Source organism: Herpailurus yagouaroundi, unplaced genomic scaffold, assembly GCF_014898765.1.
Source record: "Herpailurus yagouaroundi ecotype Mexico unplaced genomic scaffold, PumYag 28, whole genome shotgun sequence".
Lineage (NCBI taxonomy): Eukaryota > Metazoa > Chordata > Mammalia > Carnivora > Felidae > Herpailurus > Herpailurus yagouaroundi.
In genome coordinates, this window is record NW_024412376.1 from 41814335 (window position 1) to 41833072 (window position 18738).

Here is an 18738-nt window from a genome sequence, read left to right on the forward strand (position 1 = left end):
TGAGATCATGACCTGAGCCAAAGTCAGATGCTTAACCTACTGAGGCACCCAGGTGTCCCAGGTCGCCTTTTCATTTTGTCAATAGTTTCCTTCACTCTGCAAAAGCTTTTTTATTTTGGTGTAGTCTCAATAGTGTCTTTTTATTTTCTGGTTTTTTGCTTTTGTTTCTCTTGCCTAAGGAGACATAGATAAAAGAATATTGCTAAGGCTAATCTGTAAGAGATTACTGTCTATGTTTTCTTCTAGAAGTTGTATGGCTTCAGGTCACACATTTAGGTTTTTATTCAACTTTATTTCTGTGTATGGCATAAAAAAAGTGGTCCAGTCTCATTCTTCTGCATGTAGCTGTCAAGTTTTCCAAGCACTATTTATTGAAGAAACTGTCTTTTCCTCCATTGTATATTCTTGCCTCCTTTGTCGTATACTAATTGACCATATAAGCATGGGGTTATGTCCAGGCTTTCTATTCTATTAATTAGTGTGTCTGTTTTTATGCCAGTACCACACTGTTTTGAGTTTTATAGCTTTGTAGTATATCTTGAAATCTGAGACTATGAACCTTCAGCTTCATTCTTTTTTCTCAAGATTGCTTTGGTTGTTTGGGATCTTTTGTGGTTCCATACAAATTTTAGGATTTTTTGTACTAGTTCTGTGAAAAATGCTGTTGTTATTTGAATATTAACTATTCCAATCCATGAGCATGGCATGTCTTTCCATTTGTTTGTGTCATCTTCAATTTCTTTCATCAATGTTAAATAGTTTTCAAATTACAAGTCTTTTTCCTCCTTGATTAAGTTTATTCCTAATTAGTTCATTCTTTGGTGCAATTGTAAATGGAATTGTTTTCTTAATTTATCTTTCTGCTACTTTTTTTATTAATGTATAAAACACAATCAATTTCTGTACATTAATTTTGTATCTTGTAACTTTACTGCTTTATTTATTAGTTCTAATAGTCTAATAGTTTTTAGGTGGAGTCTTTAGGGTTTTCTATGTGTATCACATCATCTACAAATAGTGACAGTTTGACTTCTTACCAATATAAATGGCTTTCATTTCTTTTTCTTATCTGATTGTTGCAGCTAGGACTTCCATTACTATGTTGAACAAAAGTGGCAAGAGTGAACATCCTTGTTTGTTCCTGATCTTAGAGGAAAAACTATCAGTTTTTTTTACCATTGAGTATAATGTTAGTTGTGGGTTCGTCATATACGGCCTTTATTATGTTGAGTTTTGTTCCTTCTAAACCCACTTTGTTGAAAGTTTTTATCATGAACAAATGTTGAATTTTGTCAAATGCTTTTTCTGCCATCTATTGAGATGATCATATGATTTTATACTTCATTTTGTTAATGTAGTGTATCACATTGATTGATTTGTGAATACTGAACGATTCTTGCATCCCTAAAATAAATCCCACTTGATCACGGTGAATGATCCTTTTAATATATTGTTGGAAAGGGTTTCCTAATATTTTATTGAGGGTTTTTGTGTCTATTTTCACCAAGGCCACTATATTAGCCTGTAGTTTTCTTTCTTTGTAGTATCTTTGTCTCGTTTTGGTATCAGGGTAATACTGGCCTCATAGAATGTATCTGGATGGGCGCCTGGGTGGCTCAGTCAGTTAAGCGTCCGACTTCAGCTCAGGTCACGATCTCCTAGTTTGTGGGTTTGAGCCCCGCATCAGGCTCTGTGCTGACAGCTTGGAGCCTGGAGCCTACTTCAAATTCTGTGTCTCCCTATCTCTCTGCCCCTCACCTGCTCATACTCTGTCTCTCAAAAATAAATAAATGTTAAAAAAAAAAAAGAATGTATTTGGAAGCTTTCCTTCCTCTTCAATGTTTTGGAATCGTTTGAGGAGAATAGGTGTTAACTTTTCTTTAAATGTTTATAGAATATGGAGTGTCTTGGTGGCTCAATTGGTTGAGGACCCAACTCTTGATTTCAGTTCAGGTCATGATCTCACGGTCTTGAGATCAAGCCCCGAAACAGGCTCAGTGGTCAGGATCAGGGATTGGGCTCAGTGTTTGGGGTCCACGCTAAGCATGGAACCTGCCTAAAATTCTCTCTCTCCTTTTCTCTCGGCCCCTGCCCCACTCGTGCTTGATCTCTCTCTCTCTCAAAAAAAGTTTTTAATAATAAAAAAGAAATAAATGTTTGTAGAATTCACATGTGAAGTCACTTGGTCCTAGATTTTTGTTTGTTGGGAGTTTTTGATTACTGATCAATTTTGTTACTAGTTATTTTTCCGTTCAGATTTTCTATTTCTTCCTGATTTGGTATTGGAAGATTGTATGTTTCTAGGAATTTATCCACTTCTTTTAGGTTGTCCAACTTGTTGACATATAATTTTCCATAGTATTTTCTTTTTTAAAAAAAAATTTTTTTTTTCAACGTTTTATTTATTTTTGGGACAGAGAGAGACAGAGCATGAACGGGGGAGGGGCAGAGAGAGAGGGAGACACAGAATCGGAAACAGGCTCCAGGCTCTGAGCCATCAGCCCAGAGCCTGACGCGGGGCTCGAATTCACGGACTGCGAGTCGTGACCTGGCTGAAGTCGGACGCTTAACCGACTGCACCACCCAGGCGCCCCTCCATAGTATTTTCTTATAATCTTTTATATTTCTGTCGTGTTGGTTGTTACTTCTCTTTTATTTCTGATTTTATTTGGATTCTCTCTCTCTCTCTCTTTTCTTGATAAGTCCAGGCTAGAGGTTTATCAATTTTATTTATCTTTTTAAAGAACCAGTTTTTGATTTTGTTGATTTTGGTTTCTGTTTCATTTATTTCCGCTCTGATCTTTATTATTTTCTTCCTTCTACTAACTTTGGGCTTTGTTTGTTCTTTTCTTTCTAGTTCCTTTAAATGTAAGTTTAGATTGTTTATTTTTTTTATTTTTAAAATTTTAATTCCCGTATAGTTAACATACAGTGTTATATTAGTTTCAGTATAGGTACACAATATAGTGATTCAACAATTCTATACATCACCCAGTGTTCATCATAACTAGTGCACTCCTTAATCCCCTATCACCTACTTCACCCATTCCCCTACCCATTTCCCCTCTGGTAACCATCAGTTTGTTCTCAATAGTTGAGCGTCTGTTTCTTGTTCTCTCTTTCTTTGTTGTTTTTTCCATTTGCTCATTTATGTCATTTCTTAAATTCCACATATGAGTCTAATCATACCATATTTGTCTTTCTCTGACTGACTTATTTCACTTTGCATATACTCTCTAGGTACATCCATGTTGTTGCAACTGGCAAGATTTCATTCTGTTCTGTGGCTGAATAATATTCCCATATTATGCTTACATAATTTGGCTATTGTAAATAATGCTGGTATAACCATAGGGGTGCGTGTATTCCTTTGAATAAGTGTTTTTGTATTTGGGGGGTAAATATCCAGTAGCACGATTACTGGATCATAGGGTAGTTCTATTTTTAACTTAAAAAATTTTTTTTTAATTTGAGAGAGAGAGAGCACACAAGTGGGGCAATGAGGAGAGGGAGGGGCAGAGGGAGAAGAAAGAGAGAGAGAGAGAGAGAGAGAGAGAGAGAGAGAGAGAGAGAATCCCAACCAGGCTCCATACTCAGCATGGAGTCTGATGCAGGGCTCAATCCTAGGACCCTGGGATCATGAGCTGAGCTGAAATCAAGAGCCAGATGCTCAACCAACTGAGCCACCTAGGCACCTCTATTTTTAACTTTTTGAGAAACCTCCATACTGTTTTCCAAAGTGGCTACACCAGTTTGCATTCCCACCAAGAGTACAAGAGTTTCCTTTATCTACACACCCCTGTCAGCACTTGTTTCTTGTGTGTGTGTGTGTGTGTGTGTGTGTGTGTGTGTGTGTGTAAGACATTCTGAGAGGTGTGAGGTGATATTTCATTATAATTTTGCTTTGCATTTCCCTGATGATGAGTGATGTTGGGTATCTTTTCATGTGTCTGTTGGCCATTTGGATGTCTTCTCTGGAGAAATGTCTGTTCATATTTTCTGCCCATTTTAAATTGGATTGTTTGTTTTTTGGGTGCTGAGTTTATTGAGTTCTTTATATATTTTGAATACTAACCTTTTATCAGATATGTCATTTGCAAGTATCTTCTCCCATTCCATTGGTTGCCTTTTAGTTTTATTGTTTCCTTTGCTGTGTAGAAGCTTTTTTTAAATATAGTCCCAATAGTTTATTTTTGCTTTTATTTCCCTTGTCTCAGGAGACATATCCAGAAAAATGTTGTGATGGCCAATGTCAGAGACCTTACTGCCTGTGTTCTCTTCTAGGATTTTTATGGCTTCAGGTCTCACATTTAGGTCTTTAATCCATTTTGAATTTATTTTTGTGTATGGTGTAAGAAAGTGGTCCAGTTTCATTCTTTTGCATGTAGCTAACTGGTTTTCCCAACACCACTTGTTGAAGAGACGGTCTTCTTCCTATTGTATATTTTTTCCTGCTTTGTCAAAGATTAACTGACCCTATAATTATGGGTTTATTTTTGGGTTTTCTGTTCTGTTCCATTTATCTATGTCTATTTTTATGCTAGTACAATACTGTTTTGATTACTACAGTTTTGTAATATAGCTTGAAGTCTGGAATTGTGGTATCTCCAGCCTTGCTTTTCTTTCTCAAAATTGCTTTGGCAATTTGGGGTCTTTTGTGGTTCCATATAAATTTTAGGCTAAAAAAATAGACACTTCTAATTACACATTTGTGATTCTAGTCATCTGTGGGGTGAAAATCCCCATCCTCACTCCCAATTCCAGCTACGTGGGTACAATATGACATCATGGTCTGGCTGTCGGTGAAGGGGTAAAGGTGAGTGCAGGGCTGGCCCATGGATCTTCAAGAGAGAGAGCTTAGACTATGGTTGAATTTGCATTGCTTCAGGGCCTGCTCAAGCCCTCATTCAGGGACAGAGTACTCTGACTGGTGGAGCAGTCAAGGAGCTGCTTGATCTCATAAGCCCAGCACCCCATCTGCAGGGGCTAGGGGACAGAGTGGGTGGGTGCCTGCTGAGCAGCAGGCTGGGTGGGCTCTGAGCCTCCCCCACTGAAAGCTCCAGTCGGGGTACTACCAACAATGTGTCCCACAGCTGAGCCAATAGCCACCCTATTAGCCATGAACACCATCTGCCCCATTGGGCAAGGTTGGCCAGAGAGCAGACCAGTGTGGTAACGAGGGCAGCGGGTGCATGGGCAGGTGAACAAGGGTGAGGCAGTGTACCTGACTGGGCAGCCATACTGGGGCTCCTCTGGGGCATGGTGGTGGTAGTGGTGGGAATTGGCCAAATGGAGTCAGAGAATGCAACAGTAGCAGTGGTTCTCAAATTTTAGGATTTTTTTGTTCTACTTCTGTGAAAAATGCTGATAGTATTTTCATAGGGATTGAATTAAATGTTTATATTGTTTTGGTTAGTATAGACATTTTATTAATATTTGTTCTACCAATCCATGAGCATGGAATGTCTTTCCATTTCTTTGTGTCATTAGATTATTTGAGATTTTTCATATTTCTTGAGGTACATCTATATTGCTATAAATTTCCTTCTTAGCCCTGCTTCTGCTGCATCCCAAAGATTTTGGGGTGTTGTGTTTGCATTTTCATTTGTCTCCATGTATTTTTTTATTTCCTCTCATTTCTGTGTTGACCCATTGGTTGTGCAGTAGCATGGTGTTTAGCCTCCACATGTGTGTGTGTTTTTTTTTTCCAGTTTTTTTTTTCTTGTAACTGATTTCTAGTTTCATACCATTGTGGTTGAAAAAGATGCTTGATATGATTTCAATCTTCTTAAGTTGATTAAGGCTTATTTTGTGGTCTAACATGATCTATTCTGGAGAATGTTCCGTGTGCACTTGAAAAGAATGTGTATTCTGTTGGTTTGGGATGGAATGTTCTGTGTATATCTGTCAAGTCCATCTGGTCTAAAGTGTTGTTCAAAAATACTGTTTCCTGAGGTGCCTGGGTGGCTCAGTTAGTTAAGCATTTGACTCTCAATTTCAGCTCAGGTCATGATCTCACAGTTCATGGGATCAAGCCCTGCATCTGGCTCCATGCTGACAGCATGGGGCCTGCTTGGTATTCTCTCTCTCCCTCTTTCTCTGCCCGTACTCCACTCATACATGCACTCTCTCTCTTTCCAAATAAATAAATAAACTTAAAGAAAAATATTGTTTCCTTATTTGATTTTCTGCCTGGATGATCTATCCACTGATGTAAGTGGAGTGTTTAAAGTCCCCTACTATTATTGTATTAGTGTCATCTTCTCCCTTAATGTTTATTAATATTTGCTTTATGTATTTAGGTGCTCCAAAGTTGGATGCATGGATATTTACAAGAGAGATCTTGTAAATAGTACTTGTACTCTTGTACTCTAGTTGGATTGATCCCTTTATCATTATATAATGCTTTTTTGTCTCTTGTTAGTCTTTGTTTTAAAGTGACAATTAATTACAAAATTACACTATTTTGAGTGACAGTTATTTTTAAGCTATAGTTCATACAAAATAGTAATATTTTGTAAATATTCCATTGATTAAAAAATGGATTCCAGCTGAGGTGCCTAAGTGGCTCAGTTGGTTAAGCATCTGACTCTTGGGTTTTGGTTCAGGTCATGATCTCATGGTTTGTGAGATCGAGGCCCTTTGCTGTCAGTGCAGAGCCTGCTTGGGATTCTCTCTCTCTCCCTCTTTCTGACCCTCTCCTACTCATGTTCTCTCTCTCTCTGTCTCTCTCAAAATAAATAAATAAACATTTTAAGGTGTTTTTTTTTTTTTTTTGAGAGAGAGAGAGAGAGAGTGTGTGTGTGTGCATGCAAGAGAGGTACAGGGAGAAAGGGAGAGAGAGAGAGAGAATACCAAGCAGGCTCTGAACTATCAGCGAGGAGCCTGATATGGAGCTCAAACCCACAAACTGTGAGATCGTGATCTGAGCCGAAACCAAGAGTCAGACACTTAACCAACTAAGCCACCCAGGTGCCTCTAAATAAATATATATTTTTTAAAAAAATGGATTCCAGGGGCGCCTGGGTGGCGCAGCTGGTTAAGCGTCCGACTTCAGCCAGGTCACGATCTCGCGGTCCGTGAGTTCGAGCCCCGCATCAGGCTCTGGGCTGATGGCTCAGAGCCTGGAGCCTGTTTCCGATTCTGTGTCTCCCTCTCTCTCTGCCCCTCCCCCGTTCATGCTCTGTCTCTCTCTGTCCCAAAAATAAATAAACGTTGAAAAAAAAATTAAAAAAAAAATGGATTCCAGCTGAAATATCTCATCCATTGATAACAGCAAAATTAACTGATCTTCAACCTCTATATAGTTAGGGGCTATTTCAGTGTTATTTCCAATCACAGTGAAGTAAAAGGAGCATTTGTCAATAAATAGTCATCAAAGCCACACAAATAGTAAACCCTGAACAAGAGAAATAGCTGATATTTGGCATCTAGGTAACTCCCGCAAATTTAAGCAGCAGGCTTAAGCAAAGAGGGTGTAAATATTCATTACTGTATTGAGGATGAATTTCCTGGGTTCTTTATGTCTTTATTACTGCACTTAGTTGCTAGGACCCTTTTCACTTAACAGCCAAAACTTGACTTTCTATGTAAGTTTTTCAATTTATAGATTTCAACTAGTCAATCCAGGGGTTTGACCCTCTCGCTTTCCTTCTCTTCTTCTGGGGATATATATGTTGTACTGACCTCAGAGGCACCTGGCCCCAGGATCTGCTGGGATGCACAATTACGTCTAACCTTTGATTGTCAACTCCTTTCCCTGCTACCCCCTGTCTGTATTCATCTCTGTTAACCTCATCCTGACCACAAGGCCCCTCCCATTCTGTCACACCATTCAGCCACTCTGTATTGCCTTGCGGAGCTCAGGAAACAACTGTTGGATGCTCAGTATCCTGGAGGGTGGGTAGGAGCATCTCAGTCATTCTGCCACAGATGTGTGGTGAGCAGGGGTCTTCTTGAGAGAGATGAAGATCCTCTCTGCTCTTAAGTCTTTACTCTTCCTCCAGGAAATTTCCTGTCCTGTCATCTGACTCAGAAGAGTGAATAGGAGATATAATTCCTTTCTTAGGCATCCACCAGCATCCAAATTATAGTCACAGGCACTCAGATTCTCTTCTCCTTCCACCAGTCCTTCTGGTGGACAACTTCATACCTCCTAACTCTTTGGCTTATAGTGTAAACAATCTGCCCTGAATTCTGTAACTGTTTTCTGAAAGCTGTAACTGTTTTAGAATTTTAAAACCCACGTTTCCTCTTTTGAGAAAACTGCCTTTATAATAAAAAGCCTATTGTTTTAGCTTTGATTTTAAAATCCCATTCAGATTTTCTCTGGAGATCTTAAAGTTTTGAAGAAATTGACTGTGAAGTATCAGAGAAAAATAAAAGTCACTTACTTGAAGATGAAAAACAAACAACTCATTCAGAAACTTAGTTGTCTTGTTTGTTCCTGGCTACGTTTACCCTCATCTTGAAACTATGAATGTATTGATTCAGTGGGTGAAGGGGGAGACCTGGTGGTGGGAGAGGAGAACCAAAATACCTGTGAAGAGAGAAACATTATCTCCAAACTGTATCCCACTACATCCATCAGGAAGTGTTTATTAGTGAACATGTGACAAATGGTAGTCAGGGGTGATACAAGCCCCCTAGTGGGAACTTGAAAATGTGCAGGACATATTTAGTCATCACAGTGATTTGGAATTTACTGGCATTTGGTGGGTGGAGGGTAGGGATGATAAACAGCCTGAAAAGTTCAGGACAGTTCCATACAAAATACCAATAGTTCCCAACTGAATAATACCAAAGACATTCTTATTTTCTGTTGGGCTTTTTCAGTCCCTGACCCCATCCATGTTACTATCTAGTACAGCTCCAAAGGCCCTCCTTTTAGGCATCAGGCCCCCCTTGCTTACTTCTCAAGCCTGAATCTTTTCCTCTTCACAGCTCCATGGGACTAGCCTGACTACCCATACAGTCTCTGCATGTCTCCAGCCTGAGCTATCATGGGGAGGAGCTAGGTGCTCTATCAGGAGGTATTATTTAGGTGTCCTATCCCTTAACGTCAAGTTCCTCTTCTGTCCTAAAGTACCCATGGAGTGGTTTAAGGATTTGGCTCAGACTTGCGTAGCCACTTTTCTATAGAAGAAATACATACCAGTTCTCTTGCTTCCCATTATTGTTCCTATCATTTCTATCTAAAAGAAAAAGTGTGAAAGATCCTGTATTTTACTGCTGTCACTAACTTTGGGCTAGTCATTGAGCTTTCTTGGCAGCTAAATTTTATTATTTGCAAAAATGAAGGCATTGGGCTGGATGATCTGAAGGCATTTAAGGTCTGTGCTTTTATGAAAAAATAGCATTTGTTGTGATTCTGGCATATTTCACCTTTCTTCCTTCACTTACGTCCTTTAGTCTTTTTGTTCATAATTTAGAAGTCAATGGGATCTTTAGCAAAAGAAATGGTAATAATGAAATTAGATTTTCATGCCATTTTGAGGCATGGGTTGGTTAGTTATTTAGCTACGTGCAGTAAAAAGAAATACATTCTAAATTATTATTGTTTTCTATAAAGAATTAATCTCCCTTCTGTCCTTGCTTTACTAATACATTTAGGAAATATTTATTAATCATCTATTGTGCCAAGAACCCTTCTAGATAGAATAGTGCTGAAAATCTAACAGTGAACAAAAGAAACTCACTGCTTTTATAGAGCTTACATTCTAGATCATCAGTTTTCAAGGTGTGGTCTTCAGATCCCTGAATAATACCTCAGAGGGTCCAAAAGGTCAAAAACATTTTCTTAATAATACTAAAGCATTATTTGACTTTCCCAGTGTGACTTTCACATTTGCATTGATGGTATGAAAACAGTGGTAGGTTAAATTGCAAGTGACTTGGGGCACCTGGGTGGCTCAGTCAGTTATGCATCCAACTCTTGGTTTCAGCTCAAGTCATGACCTCAAGGTGGTAAGATCAAGCCCTGCATCAGTCTCTGCACTGGGCATGGAGCCTGCTTAAGATCCTCTCTCTCTCCCTCTACCACTTGCTCTCTGTCTCTCTCTGAGAAACAAAACAAAACAATTGCTCTCTCTCTCTAAGAAACAAAACAAAACAAACACAAACAAAAAAACAGCTAAAATGTGGAAGCAACTCATATGTTTACTGACAGATGAATGGATAAGCAAAATTATATATATATATATATATATATATATATATATATATATATATATACATACATACAGTGGAATAATACTTGGCCTTAAAAAGGAAGGAAATTCTGACATGCTATAACATGGATGAACATGGAGGATATTACACTAAGTAAAATAAGACAGTCACATAAAAACAGTAGAAGAGCAGAGTAAAAGCAGAGCAGAAGATAGGAGAATGGTGGCCTCCAGCAGCTGGGGGGAGAGTTATTGTATAATGGGTATAGAGTTTCATTTTTACAAGGTGAAAGGAGTTACGGGGAGAGTTTGAGGTGATGGTTGTACAACACTATGAAAGTATTTAATACCACTGAACTGTAACCTTAAAGATTAAGGTAGCAAATTTTATGTTATGTGTATTTTGACACAACAAACTCCATATGCACACACTGAGGAAAGGCCATGTAAAAACATAATGATGAGGTAACCACCTGCAAGCGAGGAAGAGAGCCCTCACCAGAAATTAAACCAGCTAGAACCTTGATCTTGGACTGCTGGCCTCCAGAACTGTCAGAAAATAAACTTCTGTTCTTTAACATCTCTACCACAAATCAATAGCTATTGAGCTCTTACTATATCAGTCCTTTTATTATTCTCATTTTACAGAAGGGGAAAGAGAAGTAAAAATTTTCCCAAAGTCCATATTTACTCCTTCTTTGCTTGTCTAGTACATTGGAGAATGTCCCCAGGTTATTGAAAAGTCATTTGACAGCATTATATATTCATTTGGAAAAAAATGAGGCATTGCTTCAATAATGCTGAAGACATACATTTTTAAAATGTTTTAAATTTATTTTTGTGGGAGCATGAGTGGGGTAGAGGCAGAGAGAGAGAGGGACAGAGGATCCAAAGTGGGCTCTGCATTGACAGCAGTGAGCCCCAATGTATGGCATAAGATCATGACCTGAGCCGAAGTCAGATGCTCAACAGACTGAACTACCCAGATGCCCCAATAATACTGAAGACTTTTAAACTGAAGATCACTTGATTATGCTTCTCTAGTCCTACTATTTCACTGGAATTGGATTTACTAACTGTAGCTATCTCAATATTGTCACATCTCTATAAGTTGTCATTTTTTAAATTTCAATTTTTCTCTCAGTTTATTTTTTTAAGGTTTTTATTTATTTTTGAGACAGAGAGAGACAGAGCATGAGCAGGGGAGGGGCAGAGAGAGAGGGAGACACAGAATCTGAGGCAGGCTCCAGGCTCTGAGCTGGCAGCACAGAGCCCGATGCGGGGCTCACACTCATGGACTGTGAGATCATGACCTGAGCTGAAGTCGGACACGTACCCAACTGAGCCACCCAGGCGCCCCTCTCTGTTTACTTAATTGTCTGATGATTCATTTTTACTTGGTTCTTTTCTTCATTACCAGCAATTTGTTTCCCGATATTCTTTCTATCTTTGTAACAAAACCCTTTTAAATCTCATTTACTCCTATTTCTAGAACTTTAATTATCTCATGCCTGAATTCTTTTAAATTCATCTTGCAACTGATGTCAGACTAATTTCCCAGTATTCCAGAAATGTGAATTCTTTTTTTAAAAAGTAAATACACACACTATCTTTTTTATTGCCTTCAGAGTCAAGAGAGTTTCCCTTGCATTATACTCTACTTTTCCATGATTTGGACTTGTTTAACACTCTTGATTTTATTTGCCACTGCTACTCAACTTCAACAATAAATAGTTTTCTGTGGCGACAGCTTTCTTTATTCTCTCCAGCATCCATTTTCACCTTTTTGCTTCTGTTTTGCTGGTCTCTTCTCCTGGAAAAAATACCGTTCCCCTTATCTGAGCACATCCTAAATACTACCCATTCTTTAAGACCTGGTTCAAGTCCTATCACCTTCCTGAATGTCTATCCACTCATTCTAGCCATTTAAATGAGCTTACAATGCAATTTTTAGAGGAAGCCACAAGAACTGAGGTGGAATAGGAGGATCCTGACCTTACCTCATTTCACAGACTCACCACAGCTACAATTACATATAACACAACTCACTCTGAAAACCACCTAAAAGACTGGTATAACAGCTCATCTACAGATAAATATATAATGAAAAAGCCACATTGAAAAAGGGTAGGAGGGGCAGAGATGGGGTCAGGATCCATACCTCTAGTCCAGCAGCCCCCAAATGGGAGGGGTATCATAGACGCAGAGGTCCTCCAAGGGGACCAGGGCATCAAGCCCCAAATCAGGCTCCTCACCATCCTGGGTATCTGTACCAGGAAGATAACCCCCCTGGCTTTGACATCTGGCTTTGAAAATCAGTGGGGCTTAATTCCAGGAGACCTATAGGAAGCTGAGACTGTATTCCTATTTATTTTAAGTTTATTTATTTATTTTGAGGGGGGTACAGAGAGAGAGGGAGAGAGGGAATCCCAAGCAGGCTCTGCACTGTCATTGCAGAGCCCAACATGGGGCTCAAACTCACAAACCATGAGATTATGACCTGAGATGAAATGAAGAGTCAGATGCTTAACCGACTGAGCCACCCAGGTGCCCCTGTATTCCTATTTTTTTAAGTTTATTTATTTATTTTGAGAGAAAGAGTGTGTGAACGTATGCATGTGAGTGGGGGCAGAGAGAGAGGGAGAGGTAGAGGGAGAGAGGGAGAGAGGGAGAGAGGTAGAGAGAGAGAGAGAGAGATAGAGAGAGAGAGAGAGAGAATCCTAAGCAGGCTCACTGCTGTCAGTGCAGAGCCCAATAAGGGACTTGATCCCATGAACTGTGAGATCATGACCTGAGCTGAAATCAAGAGTCAGACTTTTAACCGACTGAACCACCCATGTGCCCCAAGACTCTATTCCTATTAAAGGGTCAGTACACATATCACTTGCTCTGAGACCCAGCACAGAGGCAGAAGTTTGAAAAATGCCTGAGTTATATATGAAGGAGATGTATGGACTAGTTTTTAGGTTTGCAGTAAAGTGGCAGAAATTTGTATGAAATTTCTCCAGGAATAGAAGTGCTAGTAGGAACTATTTTTATTGCTCTTCTTCAGTCTAGCTGGCCAGACACTTGTGGGAGCCAGTTCTGACACTCTCCATCTACCTTGAGAACACCTCTCCTTTGCCCTGGTGTTCCCCTGTGGTCCAGTCCCTTCCAACCTACTGACTTTGGCAGACTTCCTTCCAAAGCAGCTCCCACCATGCCATACATGGCAGACAGCTTTGGTCAGGACTGGTGTCCCTGGAATGCAACTACTCTCCTGCCATACCCAGCAAATAGCCCTGGCCAGGACAAATGCCCATCCAAAGCACTGACTCCCCTGGGTTGGGGAAGCAGCCCTATCTACCAGCACAAGTGAAGCAGCTGTAGCCAGGCCTCTCAGTCCATCATGCCAGGGGCCAGCCCTGCCCACCAGTGCACCCAGAGTAGACATGACACAGTCATAACCAGAGGCTACACATAGCTCATATAGGGAACACTCCTGGAATGCTGGGTTCTGGTGACCTAGGGGATTGAGCCACTGCACACTACAGGATGCCTTCTACAGAAGGCCACTGCTTTTAAGACCAGGAGGTATTGCTGACCTAATACACAGAAAAAACACAGAGCATCAGGCAAAATGATGAGTCAAGGAATATGTTCCAAATGAAAGAACAAGAAAAAAAGCTCAGAAAAACAACAAAATAAAATGGAGACAAGCAATTTATTTGATAAAGAGTTCAAAGAAGTTGTCATAAAAATGCTGACTGGACTTGAGAGAAGAGTAGATAAACTTAGTGAGAATTTCAACAAAGAGATAGAAAACATTAAAAAGAAACAATCAGAGCTGAACAATACAATAACTCAAATGAAAAATACACTAGAGAAAATCAACAGCCGATTAGAGAAGGCAGAAAAATGAATCCGCGATCTGGAAAACAGAGTGGTGGAAATCACCCAAACTGAAGAGCAAAAAGAATAAAGAATTTAAAAATTAGGGTAGATTAAGGGGCTTTTAAGACAATATCAAGCATAATAACATTTGTATTATAGGGACAGAAAACCTGAAAGACTTCACCAAAATACTATTAGAATTAATAAATGCATTCAGTACAGTTGTGGAACACAAAATTAATATCTAAAAATTGGTTGTGTTTCTGTACACCAACAAAGTAGCAGAAAAAGAAATTTAAAAATAGTTCCAAGGGTGCTTGGGTGGCTCAGTCAGTTAAGCATTTGACTCTTGATCTCAGCTCAGGTCTTGATCTCAAGGTCATGAGTTCAAGCTCCACTTTGGGCTCCACACTGGGCACAGAGCCTACTTAAATAAAAATAAAAATTAATAATTAAAAAAAGGGAAAAAAATGAAAATCCACTTGTGATCGCATTAAAATGAATAAAATACCTAGCAATAAATTAACCAAAGAGGTGAAAAATCTGTACTCTGAAAACTATAAGACAATGAAAAAAATTGAAGACAACAAAAATAAATGGAAAGATATACCATGTTCATGGATTGGAATAATTAATATTGTTAAAATGTCCACACTACCAAAAGCAATCTACAGATTCAATGCAGTCCTTAATCAAATACCAAGAGCATTTTTCACAGAACCAGAACAAAGAATCCTAAAACTTGTATGGAACAACAAAAGACCCTGAATAGCCAAAGCAATTTTGAGAAAGAAGAAGGAAAGCTGGAGGTATCACAACCTAGATTTCAAGATATACTACAAAGCTATACACACAAAGTGTGGTACTTGGCACAAAAACAGACACTCAGATCAATGGAACAGAATAGAGAACCCAGAAATGGACCCACAAACGTATGACCAGCTAATCTTTGACAAAGCAGGAAAGAATATACAATGGAATAAAGACAGTCTCTTCAGTAAATGATGCTGGGAAAACTGGACAGCGACATGCAGAAAAATGAACCTGGACCATTTTCTTACACCATACACAAAAATAAACTCAAAATTGATGAAAGACCTCAATGTAAGACAGGAAGCCATCAAAATCCTCGAGGAGAAAGCAGGCAAAAACTTCTTTGACCTCGGCTGCAGCAACTTCTTACTCAAAATGTCTCTGGAGGCAAGGGAAACCAAAGTAAAAATGAACTATTGGGACCTCATCAAGATAAAAAGCTTCTTCATAGCAAAGGAAACAATCAGCAAAACTAAAAGGCAACCGACAGAATGGGAGAAGATATTTGCAAATGACATAGCAGATAAAGGGTTAGTATCCAAAATCTATAAGGAACTTATCAAACTCAATACCCAAAAAACAAAGAACCCAGTGAAGAAATGGGCAAAAGACATGAATATACACTTCTCCAAAGAAGACATCCAGATGGCCAACCGACACATGAAAAAATGCTTAACGTCGTTCATCATCAGGGAAATAAAAATTAAAACCACAATGAGATATCACCTCACACCTGTCAGAATGGCTAACATTAACAACTCAGGCAACAACAGATGTTGGCAAGGATGCGGAGAAAGGGGATCTCTTTTGCACTGCTTGTGGGAATGCAAGCTGGTGCAGCCACTCTGGAAACAGCATGGAGGTTCCTCAAAAAGTTAAAAATAGCACTACCCTACAACCCAAAAATTGCACTACTAGGTATTTATCCAAGGGATACAGGTATGGTGTTTCGAAGGGGGCACATACACCCCCATGTTTATAGCAGCACTATCAACAGTAGCCAAAGTATGGAAAGAGCCCAAATGTCCATTGATGTATATATATATATATATATATATATATATATATATATATATACACCACACCTTTATCCATTCTTTATACATACATACAATGGAGTGTTACTTGGCAATCATATCTGTTACTTGGCATACATATCCATTCTTTATACATACATACAATGGAGTGTTACTTGGCAATCAAAAAGAATGAAATCTTGCCATTTGCAACTATGTGGTATGCTAAGCGAAGTAGTTGGAGAAAGACAAATATCATATGATTTCACTCATATGAAGACTTTAAGATCCAAAACAGATGGACATAAGGTAAGGGAAGCAAAGATCATATAAAAACAGGGAGAGGGACAAAACATAAAAGACTCTTAAATATAGAGAACAAACCGAGGGTTCCTGGAGGGGCTAAATGGGTAAGGGGCATTAAGGAATCTACTCCTGAAATCATTGTTGCACCATATGCTAACTAACTTGGATATAAATTAAAACAAATAAATTATTAAGAAAGAAAGAAAGAAACAGACAAAAAAACCCCAGTGTGGTACTGCCACAAAAATAGACACATAGATCAACAGAACAGAATAGAAAGCCTAGAAATAAACCCATGCTTATATGGCCAATTAATCCATGACAAAGGAGGCATGAATATATGATGGAGGAAAAGAGAGTTTCTGCAATAAATAGTGCTGGGAAAACTAGACAGCTGCATGAAAAGAATGAAACTGGACCACTTTCTTATGTCATACATAGAGACAAACTCAAAATGGGTTAAAGACCTAAAGCTGTGACCTGGATCCATACAACTCTTAGAAGAAAACATGGGTAGTAATTTCTTTGATATCAGCCTTAGCAGTATTTTTTTTGGATCTGTCTCTTCAGGAAAGGGAAATAAAAGCAAAAATAAACTATTGGGACTGCACCAAAATAAAAAGCTTTTTCTATTATCCAAAGGAAATGAAAACACTAATTTGAGAAGATATATGCATCCCTATGTTTATTGCAGCATTATTTACAATAGCCAAGATATAGGAGTAACCTAGTGTCCATCAGTAGATGATTGAGTGAAGAAGTGGTATATATGTACAATGGAATTTTACTCAGCCATAAAAAGGAGTGAAATCTTGCCTTTCCCAACAACACAGAGAGACAGGCAAGGTATTTTGCTAAGTGAAATATATCAGTCAGAGAAAGATAAATATCATGTGATTTCACTTACATGTGGAAATCTAAAAACAAAACAAATGAACAAAAGAAATAACAAAAGAAATTGAAGCAGACTCCTAAATACAGAGAACAAACCGGTGGCTGCCAGAGAATACCTAATTCATTCTATGAGGTCAGCAGTACCCTAATACCAAAACCAAAGACATCACAAGAAAAGAAAATTATAGGCTAATATTTCTCATGACACAGAGCAAAAATCTTCAATGAAATATTAACAAATAAAATTCAATAATATGTTAAAAAATTACATGCCAAAACTAAGTGAAGTTTACTCCAGGTATGCAAAGCTGATTCAACCTTTGAAAATCAATTCATGTAACCCATCATATCTATAAGTTAAAAAAGAAAATTCACATGATCATATCATAGATGCAGCATCTGACAAAATCTAATACCCAGTCATGATAAAAACTCTCACCAAACTACGAATAAAGGGGGAATTTCCCACCTTTGACTTGATTAAGAAATCCACAAAACACCTAAGGTAATGTCATACTTAATAGTGAGAAACTAGAAACTTCCCTGCTAAGATCAGGAACAAGGTAAATATGTCCCCTCTCACTACTCCCTTTCAACCTTGTAATGAAAGACTTAGCTAATGCAATAAGACAAGAAAGGGAAATAAGAGGTACACAGATAAAGAAAGAAGAAATAAAACTGTCTTTGTTCACAGATGGCAGGATTACTTATGTAGAAAATCTGAAAGAATTGACAAAAACAGCTTTTGCAATGAAAAAGCAATTGTAGCAAAGCTACAGGATATAATGTAAATATACAAACAATGAATATATACTAACAGTGAACAAGTAGAATTTGACATTAAAAACATTACCATTTTGGGGCGCCTGGGTGGCTCAGTCAGTTGAGTGTCCAACTTCAGCTCAGGTCATGATCTCGCGGTTCATGAGTTCGAGCCCCACGTCGGGCTCTGTGCTGGCAGCTTGGAGCCTGGAGCCTGCTTTGGATTCTGTGTCCCTCTCTCTCTCTGCCCCACCCCTGCTTGTGCTCTGTCTCTCTCTGTCTTTCAAAAAATGAATAAACATAAAAACAAATTTTTTTAAACATTACCATTTGCATTAACACCCCAAAATGAAATAATTAGGTATAAATTTAACAAAATATGTACAAGATCTATTTGAAGAAAACTATAAATCTCTGGTGAATGCAATTTAATAACTAATAAATGGAAAGATACTACATATTTATGGCTAGGAAGACTCAATATTATCAAGATGTCAGTTCTTTACAACTTGATGTATAGATTCAATGCAATCCCAGTAAAAATCCTAGAGAGATATTTTGTGGGTATCAACAAATTGATTGTAAAGTTTAAATGGAGAGTTAATTAAGAGACTTAGAATATCCAATACAATATTGAGGGAGAAAAACAAAGTCAGAAGATTGACATCATCTGACATAAAGACTTGTTATAAAGTGTGGCATTGGCAAAATAACAAATAAATCAATGGAACAGATTAAAGAGCTCCAAATTAGACCCAAGTAAATACAGTCAACTGATCTTTGAAAAAGGAGCAAAAGGCAAGAAAATGGAGCAAAGATAAACTTTTCAACAAACGGTGCTGGAACAACTGGATGTTCACATGTAACAATACAAATCGAAACACAGACTTTATACCCTTCACAAA

The 18738-nt window shown here is 38.4% G+C and overlaps 1 protein-coding gene and 1 pseudogene across 1 annotated transcript in view; one reads left to right on the top strand and one right to left on the bottom strand.

The window, feature by feature from the left end:
• PRMT9 (protein arginine methyltransferase 9) overlaps positions 1-18738 on the top strand; it is a 100640-nt gene that overhangs the window by 27038 nt on the left and 54864 nt on the right. The gene's annotated exons all lie outside the window — the stretch shown is intronic.
• LOC121036166 (coiled-coil-helix-coiled-coil-helix domain-containing protein 10, mitochondrial-like) lies at positions 4844-5404 on the bottom strand (annotated as a pseudogene).